Raw genomic sequence first — 11396 nt, forward strand, 5'->3', positions numbered from 1 at the left:
TAACAATAATATATAATATATGATATATTGTATACGATATATAATATATAATATATAATATATAATATATAATATATAATATATAATATATAATATAATTCTAATATACAGATTATATATATAATTCTAATATACAGATTATATATATATATAAATATGTATACATTTATATATAATAAATATATATTCTGATAGTTGCTTTCCTTTCCATTGGGGCCGGCTTGAGACGGGCAGTTTATATTTTTAAAACACAACCAACTTCCCTTTTTACCCCCAGGAGCCAAATCCCCGCCCCGCCACACACCTCACCCCGGGACTCTGCAAACACGTACTCACCGTTGCCGTCAGTATTTATGTTTTCCTGTTTTTAACCCTCCCTCCTTCGAACCATCCCATCTCTTTGTCCTAAGGGAGGTGAGCGCAGCCCTCCCAGCACGCTGAGGATGGGGGATGTTGCTTTAGGTTTTGTTCTAATGAGCAACTTGGTGGAAGCGATTTCAACAGCCACGGCCGCTGCTGACTTCTAGCTTTCATCGCAATCCCTGTGTATGCTCAAGAGCTGTCGTGGATGGCATTAAGATGCTCTTTCTTCCTCTTCTGGACCTTCGTGCCCATTCCTGTGCCCGTGTGTATGGAGCGGGGGGCATCAGGGGCATCCCCTCTCCTTGCGCCGTGCCTTTTGGGGTGCAGATCCCTGCGCTTCCCGAGCCGTTCCTTGTCAGTGCCTCGGAGATGCTGCTGCTGGTTTCGGCCTCCCTCCTTTTGCCTTCCCTGATTTTGCGTGAATAAATCATAACGAGTGACTTACAGTGGTCGTACTGCTAACGATGGCTGCGTTATTAAGATCTAACTCCATACAAGCTGGAGCTAGAGATCAGCTCCATCCGACTTCTTTTGTAATAGCGGGAGCAGCGATGGTGCTGAGCTAACGGTGGTGCTGCCCTCATCTCACCGCAGGTGCTGGGTTTGGAGCCCTGAACGTAACCTAGAAGTGCCGTAACCCTGTGTAAGAGAGAGGAGGGAAACAGGCACGTCCTGGAAGTAATTCCTCGCCCTAATGTGGGCTCTGGACTTGGCGGTTCCTTGGGGACCAAACCCGATCCCCCTGCTGCCTCCTCCCGTCCCATTCCTGGCCCCACAGCCTAACTGTGTTTCTGACCCTGGGCTGAGCCAGCAAGGAAGAAAAAAAATCAAAGTAAGGCAATTAAAACGAGAAGGGTTTGCTGCCAGCCCCGCGTGCTGAGCTGCGATGTCTGGGCACCTCCACGGGCACCTCCGTGGGGTGGCTGCAGAGGGACCCCACAAATACACGTCTGGGTTTCCTATCAGCTCTTAGGTGGCTCAGGCTGATGAAGATTAATTGCATCCTCTAGCTGCTACAAATAAAACTTAAAAACAATGTTGTGACTTGTCTTGGTGGTGGCCGGGTAGATCAGATGGAGCCTGCAGTGCGTGGAGTGGCTTGGAGGAGATTTTCCGGAGCTCGTCTCTGCAGTTCTTGGCTGAAATGACTTTTTTGTTCAAATACTTCGTAATAGGAAGAGCACAATTTTATTTTTCAGCCAAGCGAGGACTTTGCAGGCCCTGGGTTTGTTAAAATAACCTGCGCTGGCATCAAGAGGAGCAAGGTTCCTCTCGATCCGTGCCGTGACTTAGAGCAGAGCGGACGGCTGGAGCGCGCGGACGCATCGCGGGCTCGATGTCTTCTTACAGCGTATGTGCCTCGGGAGGGAAATCGTTATTTATGCTCGTCTCGGGTTCAGAGGCTCCCCGGCTTATTGAAGGCGATGCAGCAAGTCTGCGGAAGAGGAGGGACTTGAGAAATCCCCTTGATCCAGATCTAGCTCCATGCTTAGTAACAACGGCAGTTTACTAGCAGCGCCTTTGTGCGGCACCGAACCGTCTAATTATCCCGGCGTTTTACGAGTTCGGTGGTGGTCTGCGGCCTGTTGCCTGTAAACACCCGCTGCAATTTTCTGGTGCTGGTTTTTATCTCCTGGCTTGTGCGGATGCCGCCTCGCGACGGCGGATTTGCTCCCAGGGCCGTGCCGCCTTTTCCTGGAGGGTAATCTTCACGTCTGAGGAGTGGCGCTGGCAAGGAGGGAGGGGAGAATTAAAAATGCACGTTGGTTGGACTCTTAAAGCGTTCGTTTACTTTATTCCCCCAAGAAACTTACAGCGTGAGGAACCTTGATGAATTCTTCTACAAAAAAATAATAATAAAAAAACCCTCGCAAATGATAGCGTTGAGAAGGTCAACAAGCTATTAATGATGCTGCTGCGAATTAGCAGTTGACCTTAACTGCTGTTTTCCCACTCGAAGCGCCGAGAATTGCATCGTGTGAATTATTTGGAAGATAATGCAGACAAATTGTCTTCTCCTCCGCAGGATTCGGTAATTGATGCTGGTCCCCTGTCTGAAGAACTCATGCGAAGGCTGCCCATGGACGGCCGATGCCCGTGTTTGCTGAAGCCCTAGGATTCGCCGGCGTTGCTGTTTAATCACCTGCAGAGTCCTGTTTTTCCCATGAACCATCTTTCACCTCGGGAAGGTAGAGGTAAGGTTTCAGGTCTCTGGTTTTTTTCTTTCCTCTGGCAAAAATATGTTTAAACCTGTTGTGGAGGTGGCTTTCGCTGGAGCACCTCTTCATGTGGAATTAATTATTGAGAAAGCTGAAGGCAAAAGTCACCGTTTCTCTCTGTCCTTGGCTTCCTTTGGGTTATTTTCCGTACGTGAGGTGTGCAGCCAGTCTGCCTCGCCTTCGGAGCTACAAGAGTTGCTTTGAAAGCTCGTAAAGATGCAATTATTGCCTGAATCAACCGTTCTTTCTCAATATGTTTTGCAAAATTGAATAGCTAATTGCTGTGGTGGCAGAGTGGTATGCGGAGGGCTTGTGCTAAAGAACAATGCGTGGTTTTGGTAAGTCATTACATTGTAGGCTGGCTCGCAGCGTTCAAGGGCTTCTGATCAGGTGAATCGAGTCCATAACTGGAGAATTTTAAAAGTCGCCAACTTGGGAAGTCAGAATGTTTTATGGCAAGGACTAATACAACTTCGAGAGCAAGAAGCGTGTGCTCAGCATCCTTGTAGCACTTACTAGCTGATGCATGTAACGGCTTGAACACTTCTGTGGTTTGCCCACAGCCGGCAATATCTTCAAGGAAAATAGTTGTAATGGAGCGGTAACTTGGAAAGACAGTAGAATATATTTAGAAATGAACGGAACGGTGAAAACAAGTAGCAAGAAGACGGGTTGGCTGCAGCAGCTGCATGGCTGCGGGATTTCCAGCACGACTGGGAGCGCTTGCTGGGAGCAGGGAGGACCTGTACCCCTAATTCCATGGGAAAATTGGCTTCGACTCGCATGCCGTAAGGCGAAAAAAGGCCAAATGGCTGCGAGCCGTCGCGCTGCTCCGTCTGCCTTTGGAGCTGTAACCCTGTCGCGGTCCTGCGCTTCGGGTAAGCTCCGCCTGGGCGTGATGGCTTGGCTGTAAAACTCATTATTGCTTTGGTGGCGCTGTGCCTCGTTCCTGGCCGTCACCACGGGTCATCCGCACGACTCCGCAGCCCCAGTTCCCCGGGGGGGATTTCTTGCTGGGCATCTCCCTCAAGCCACGAGGCACCAGCAGAGCCCCGGCGCAGCGCCGGACGCGGTGCGCGCGGTTAATGATTAAACTGCGCTGGCGGACTCCTCCGATGAACAAACAGGTGAATTCAGGCTTTTTCACCGCAAAAAAAGATCACCTTTCCCTCTGTACATAACAGCCACTTTTTGATTGGAAGCGGGGAAAGCATATCACAAGCAAACAAAAACCCCCAGCTCCTGCTACTCTTGAGATTTCTTTAGCTTTCTCTCCGGCGCCTCGACCAGATCCAGCCTTCGGCGGGGTGACCTTGCAGCGTGCTTGGCTCCACATTTTTCTTTTTCTCCCCCCCCCTGCAATCTCCCCAAAGCACCGAGCACAAATAAGGTGCCCGGCCGTGGCCGTGCGTGGGCTGAGGCAGCTCCGAGAGCGTCGGGCTGGCAGATGCAGCCCCGCCGGGGGAAGGGTTAAATTCCTCCTCCTGAAATCGGATAGCTGCGGGCAGGAAGGGCTCTAGATGAGTTTTAAGTGAGGTGCTCTGGATTTCCCCTGATATCGGGGGCTGGCAAAATAGCCCCCGCAGTTGTGTGTGTGTGTGCGGGGAGCCGGGGGGGGCTCTGCCTTTGTCCCACCTGGCACCTCCCATCTGTTTGCTCTTCTTTCTCCCCTCCACCCCCCCGTGTTATTAAATTTCATTCTTTCCCCTAGCAAATGGACATTTTGGCGTTGCACTGAATCGCTTTGCTCTGGTGGAGCTCCCTTCCCCTTTATCCCGCGATGGGGCTTTGAGATGAAAAGCTGTAAATAACGCTGGCTGCGCCCGCCGCCTCCCCGCCCTAGCCCTAGGTCTTTGCCGTGCTGAAACTCCCTCTTTATTCCTTAATGATCCTGTTCCTTCCACCTTAAATAGATTTCCTGCTGTTAACGAGGTTTTCAAGTGTGGCAACGCTTTATAAAGCCTATCTCGCTTTATAAAGCCTATCTCGTGCGAGGTATTTGCCGGAGGTGAGCTCTGGAGTCGGACGGACACCGGCAGCAGCGGCGGCGCTTTCACCTTCGGTTGCTTTTGGTTGTTTCAGCCCCACTTATCCAGAGAAGCTCGCAGCCCTTTGGGAAGCAAGACCCCCAGGTTTGGCTCTCCTGACGCCTGCTTTTATTGAGCAAAGAGCGCAAACGAGGCAAGCCCCCTGTAGCCAAAGCTCCCCTGGCTGCTGGCCGAAGCTCGGTGGCTTTGCAGAGGACACGTGCCAGCAGCGCTGCTTCTCGGAGCTGGGCTTTGTGGGCCCTGCACGCCCACCTGCGGCCACACTAGCAGCGGGTAGATAATCTAGAATCTCTCCAGATTGCTAAACAAAAATATTCAAGACTTTTCTTTGCTGTCCTTTTTAAAAAGTTAGCCCGGGCGCGTGGGCGTGCAGTCTCCCAGCACGTTTCTTTCCGTGCTCGTAGGGCAGACGTTGCAGCCAGCTGTCCCTAGCAAAGCAGTTCTCATTGATATTAACAGCATCCGCACTGCTGAAGGTGTTCGGGTCTGAGCTGAATCCCCCCTCTTTGTTTTTATTTGATCATTTGATGCTGCTGCTGGCCGTGTTTGCTTGACGTTGAAGTTGTCCGTTCTGCTGGGTGTTTGTTACGTGCTGCAGAGGTGTCCGCGCAATGCCAGAGACAAAAGCTTTGGGCTTACGTGGAGAAGAAAACAATTTATGGGGTTTGAGATGTCTGCTGGTGACTTGGGCTCCTCTGTAAGCGAAGGAAGGGCGGTGCTGATGGGGGAGCTGGCTGTAGTTTCACATCTGAGATCTTTCTCTGTTCCTTTTTTAAAATCCTAAAACACCATCGGATGCTCTCGTAAATCCTGTAGTTGGGTCAGCTTGGGTGCGTGGCTCATGCAGGAAGTATTTGGGACACATGCCTCCTCCATTAGGGAGAAATTTTTGGTGCTTAGCCCCTTCAAAACATTAAAATGCCCGAGTGAGGATTTGCTCATCTGGCGTTAAGTGTTGGTTGCCCAGGAGCGTTGCTTATATCCATTTTGGTTGCTTCTATCCAACTTCCAGACTTATTTTGCTTCCCTTTTGGAACAACCCACTTTGTCAATTTGACCTGCAGTTCCTAGAAATTTTACGCAAATGCGTTTTTTTCTTAGATTTTCCCATTTCTGCTTGAATCCAGCCTAGTCCTTGGGCCGCGCTCAGGGGCAGTGACGCTGAGCATCGTAGGGGCTTTGTAGTCTGCTGGCTTCTCTGCTGCCCCGCAGGAATTCCTGCTTCCCGGGCCGCAAAGACGATGAATCGTTTAATTGCAGAGCACGCTCGAGTGAGGCCGTGCGTTCGCGGGACCTGACGACTCGCCGTCCTTTGCATGCTGTGGGATTTGCTGCGGATAGGTGGTTGTAAATCCCTGCCTGTTTGGTTCTTCCATCGTTCCAGCTATTTTGGTGGCTCTTTGTCGGTGTCGTTGGCTACGTCCCCGAGCCTCTCAAGGACGCCACTTCGGTGTGGCTCCGCTTCTCCCGGAGCTCAGCTGGGCGCTGACTCGGAGAGCACTAGAAGTGTGCAAAACGCTGCCTGTGCTCCTCGGCGGGACCACACCGAGCACCCCTCCATCCGCTCTGCACGGAAATATTTAGGGAAAAAACAGCGCCAAGTAATAAAGACGTGGGGGAGCGTTTGGCCTGCAGGGCAGCGATGCCTCCCCATGGGTGCAGGACAGGGTCGTGGTGGTGGAGGGAGAGAGGAAGGCGAGCGCAGGTCCTGCAGGACACGCTGCCCCTCCATGGCTTTGATGGGAGACGTGGCACAGCGGGGTACCCAGAAAGACGCCCTCTTATCTTCTGAAAATACCAAATAAACCTGCTCGGAGCTGCCTTTGTGTTCGCTTCGGTGCTTTTGATCTGTCTGCGAGAGCGGAGGATTTGGAGAGAGTTAAACCCTCAGTGAGAGTGTTTGTGCCTTTAGTTACGGGAGGGTTTTTTTTTTTTCCATTTATCACCCAAATCATTTTGCAGTGCTGATGCGAGTAACCGCTTGTCAATAACGCAGGGCTGGGAAGATCTGTTTCTGGGAAACTTTCAGAAAACAAACACAGACCCCCAAAGCCACCTCTTGGCTGGCAAAAAGTGCGAAGAGTTTCTGTGCCGGTTTCTGCTTCCTCGAGGAGCTGTTTTTGGATGCTTCGCGTACGTGCCAGCGAGGTTTTGCTTGGTGCGGGGCTCCGTTTGCTTCTCTGGAAGCAAGCTCTCGACGCGCTGATCCTGCTGCGTGCAGGTTTGCACCTTAAAATGCACACGTGCCCGTCTTCCAGATCGCAGGGAGCTGTTCTGCTCGCGTCGACCAAAATTTGAAGCATTTCCTGGCCATTTTGCCTGAATACTGGTTTCTGTGATTGTTATTTACGGGTGAGTCAAGCTCGTGAGCTGAAGGCAGTGGCGTCGTCTACAGCTGTACTTTCCTAGAACCAGAAGTGCTGGTACATAATTGTCATTACGAGCGAGCTTCAGGAGCACAGCAGCCACGAAATCCTGGTGATTAGGGATGCAAATCTGAATTTTGCTCCTCCTCGCTACGCGTTCCTCCGGTCCTTGCCCTGCCGGCCGTGCCAACACCTCGGAGCACCTCGGGTGGTGCCGAGCACTTCTGAGGACGTTGCAGGCAGGAGCGACGCCACCGAGAGAAATCCAGCACCCGCAGAGCACGGTGCAGAGCCCGATGCCCGCTCCCCTGGGATGGCTCTCACCTGGGGCTCACCTGGGGTAGCTCCTACGTGGGAACTCCCCCGTCGCTCTGGCGGGTGGAAAGGTGAGCGATGTTCTTCCTAAAATCTCCTTGTCCCCTCCCCAGTTATTCCCAGCCCTTGCTTCCTTATCTTTACTTCCCTTTCGGGGAGGCGAGTTAGGGGCTAGGAGAGCGGCGGCGGCTGCGAAGAGGCCGAGGTGGCAGGAGCAAATCACAACCCCATCGATGCTTTCGCCTTTTATTTCCGTAAAGACCTCAGCCTCCCCTTGCAGATTTCCGGAGCCTTGTGAGGTTGATAAAGCCCTGGCTTTAACGTGCTTTCCCTCCCCAGCCCTGCTCCCTTCCCCTTGTTATCCCAGCCTTCCTTTATCCCGTGAAAGGCACACATTTGTTTAATGGAGCTGTCACAAATCCCCGCTACAGATGAACAGCGGAATGTATATTAAAATATATTTTGAGAAGTTAAAATGAAATTCAAAATCAAAGGCAAATTGCCCCGTTGCTTGTTACAGTTGATAGCAAAACGTCACCTGGGAGAAAGCGCGCTCCTGGTAGGAGCGTGAACGGTTTGCTAAGCAGGGAGCGCTTCATCTGCGGGGAAATGCTCCGCTGTCTTAAGCCCAAGTGTGAAGAGTGGAAAGGCAAACTAATTAGCGAATTTTAATAACAAAGTAACGCTATATCAGATGGATTGTATGTCTTTCAGCGTTAGATTTATACGGTTGAGCAGTTTCCGTGTTTCTCTGAATGTATAACAAATGGAGGGAAAATCTTTTATTGAGACGCCGGAATAAAATTGGGAGAGGAATGGGATGTGTTAAAGGCAGCGTTAAACATATGGCAACTGTACCAGGAAGCGGTCCGGAGACAGAAAATGAGTAGAAGTGGATGGATTAACAAAAAAACCCTTCAACAAACACAGATCTGAATGGGCAATCCAAACCCGTAACCGCACAAACGAAAGAACAGCAAAGAAATCGATGTGTGGGAACGGATCGTTCGAGATCTTCACAGAATCACAGAATCATCCAGGTCGGAAGAGACCTCCAAGATCACCCAGCCCAAGCTCTGACCTAACACCACCAAGCCCTCCACTAAACCGTATTACTGAGCTCTACATCTAAACGTCTCTTAAAGACCTCCAGGGATGGTGACTCAACCACTTCCCCGGGCAGCCCATTCCAATGCCTAACAACCCTTTCGGTAAAGAAGTTCTTCCTAACATCCAACCTAAACCTCCCCTGGCGGAGGTTTCTACTCTTGATGGAGTAGAAAATATTAGCCCAAACAAAGCAGAACGGTGCTGGTGGGGAGGGTTATTTCTGGTAGGGGGTCGTGGACCGGCCGCTGTGGTGGGCGGAGGTTTGCACAATTTTTGCAAAGCCGGCACGAGGCTCATGACTGTTGATAGACAATTAAAATAGGAATTTGCTAAAATTCATAGGAAATGCCTCATGGATCCATGCATTACCGTTGGTACAGCATAGAAAAAACTTGTCTAGCAAGGCAAAACACTTGTAGTGCTCACACAGGTGGTCAGCAGTTGAGTTTCATGAAATTAATCCTAGCAAAAACCCTTTTCCCTCGCAGATAGACCGGCACCGTGGGCAGGTGCAGCAGGGGGAGCAGCAGTGCCCCAGCACCGGGACCAAATTGCTGACCCCGCGGCGCTCTCCTCGCCCGCCTGCAGTGCCAAATCCCCACCGGGGTTTCCGTGCACCTTTATTTAACCGCAGGGCATCGGTGCTTCCCCCTGCTTCGATCGCCCCAGCGAGGAGTGCAGTGAAGCTGCCGATTGTCGTTGGCTTCAGTCTCGCCCGAACCTGAGGCTCCTCCAAACTTCTTGCATTTGTCTCCTCTTTAATCCCTCTCTCCTGCGTCTTTGGTTCATAAAAGCCGGTAATCAGAGACCGAAGCACATGTCAGAGTGATGATGTACAGATACAGCTGCAGCATTTTTGCTTAAATGTAATGGTGTAATGTCACAATTGAGCCCCCGTCGCTCGATATTTCTCCAGACTCTATCTTTGGATGGAAAATACAGCCGCGCAGCAGCCTCCTGACCGATGGAGAAACAGGCAGGAAGCTTCTCCAGTTGGTGCAAGCGTATTATTGCTGAACGTACCCCGAAGAACGGCACCGCCGCAAAGCACAATGCTAATCCCATCGTATCCCTGTTTCTCCAGCCGATGAAGTAACTTCGGTACAATTAGACGCTGTTTGCTTGTTCTTCGGGTATGCAGTCACACTCCAGCCCTCTTCCACCCTGCCGTTACTAATGCCAGTGTTGATGAAGAGCTATTTCGCCAGCCCTCGCGCAGCGCCGGGGCTGGGTTTTGGATGCTGCAGCGGTCTGTGCAAATGATGGAGTAATAATGGATGAATGACAGGGTAGGAGCAATCCAGCAACTGTTCTGCATGTTGAAGATGAAGGACAGATAAATTTTACAGCTGTTAGCAGCGATGGGAGCATTTGCAGACAAGTAGATAAGTCACGAAAAAAATTAGAAATCGCTCCGTGTGCCACTTACCATCCATTGTCAACACCGTGACTATACACGGGGTAAATGATTTCCGTAAGTACGGGAATCGTATTAAGATTTTTAATTAACTCATCAGCAGGCTGATACATATTTCACGACAGCTAGCTGAGGGCTGTAGTTCGTGAGAGCAGCGCCCACCTTGGCCGAAAAAAAGCCCTTCGTTGTGGGTGCTTGCAGCGAGTCTTCCTTCCTGCAGTGCAAGGCATGCGAAAGCTGGGCTGTAAAGAAAAGAACAGAAATCAAAAATGTGCACACCGGCCTGATTCTTTGCTGTTTCTAAGGGTAACTCAGTGAGGGAGGCGACTGCTGTGGCACAAGGCTGGGGAGTGAGACTCACCCGTTAAATTCTCACTTTGCTCCTCGTTCATCTTGGCTGGGCAGCGGTGCTCACAACGATGTTGGATATTTCCCTCAGCATGGCGTGATGTTATGAAATAGGGTGGCGATCCATTGCCTTTCTTCTTCTTCACTTCTTTCACGTGAACATTGATATAATTAGCGTGATTCCACCGCGAGCACCCAGCACTGCAGCCTCCCTGGGGTGAGCGCCCGTCCCCAGCCCTTAGCAAGCGCCGCGCTGCAGCTGAGGCTTCTCGGTGCTTTGGTGCTTTAACTGGGGGGAAAATAAAAGTCTTACTTCTATAATCGTGTGATGGCATCAGGAGAAAGCAAGCCGCATCCTTGCACCGGGGCAAACTTCACGCCAAAGTGCTTGAGCCGTCGGATTTGCCGGTGTTGGTTGTGCTGCTGAAGGCACCGCGTGCCTGGGCGGCTCGTGGTGGTGAAATGCAGCCCCCTGCGCGGTCACTCATCCTCGTGAGCCAAGCGTTTTTTCTTAACGATTTACCAAATACTGGGCACTTTCTTTTTTTTTACAGCGAGCTTCATTTTCCCTTTGCAAAAAACTGCGCCGGCAGCTTGAGGACATCGTTGCAGAAACGTTGTGCAGTTACACAAAGAATATGTTTGTTGCGTGCGCAACGTTACGTAAGCTGGCCTTCAATTTTTCCAGTTTGCATGGAAGATGCTTTCTCTACTGAATTCCAGGGGCTGCAGCCAGGTAGGCTTTTCCCCCTAGCTTTTTATCCCAGTTGAAGTTTTCTTTGAAAGATTGGGTCTTCCGCTTGCATTTTTGCTCTTTTGGGAACCGTTTAATTCATTAGTAAAGGTTCATGGACAAAACAGGAAGCCACATCTCTGGAGCTCTGTTCGAGTGACGAATTTTGGGGGAGAATTCAGCGGGAATGACACTGGGTTACTTATAGCTCGCAGCCCTTTGTCACCTTTGTGCAATCCTGTGCCTTTCAAAAGATGTCCTACTTTTCGGAAACGTTACGTGGAGCAGCCCAGCCTTTCCGCTGCGTTTTCCCCGGCACTTGCCTATTTTTGTGCCGTGGAACCGCTTGGTTTTAAGGGCTGCTGAGTAGCGTCGGTGGAGGGATTTGATGTAATTTTCCTGTGTGAAATGGGGTTTGTTGCTTTGCATCGGTGCTTCAAGGCCACCGCGCACCGCAGCGTCACCCAGTGACACCAC

At 50.9% G+C, this 11396-nt stretch overlaps 1 protein-coding gene across 4 annotated transcripts in view; it reads left to right on the top strand.

Moving 5' to 3' along the window:
• NCOA1 (nuclear receptor coactivator 1) overlaps positions 1–11396 on the top strand; it is a 166647-nt gene that overhangs the window by 46132 nt on the left and 109119 nt on the right. For all 4 annotated transcript variants that reach the window (XM_080585496.1, XM_080585499.1, XM_080585501.1 and 1 more), the window contains exon 2: positions 2390–2558. The gene's annotated coding sequence lies outside the window, so the exon portion shown is untranslated. The remainder of the gene's footprint in view (positions 1–2389; positions 2559–11396) is intronic.

This window comes from Anser brachyrhynchus (assembly GCF_964034855.1).
Source record: "Anser brachyrhynchus genome assembly, chromosome: 3".
Classification (NCBI taxonomy): Eukaryota; Metazoa; Chordata; class Aves; order Anseriformes; family Anatidae; genus Anser; species Anser brachyrhynchus.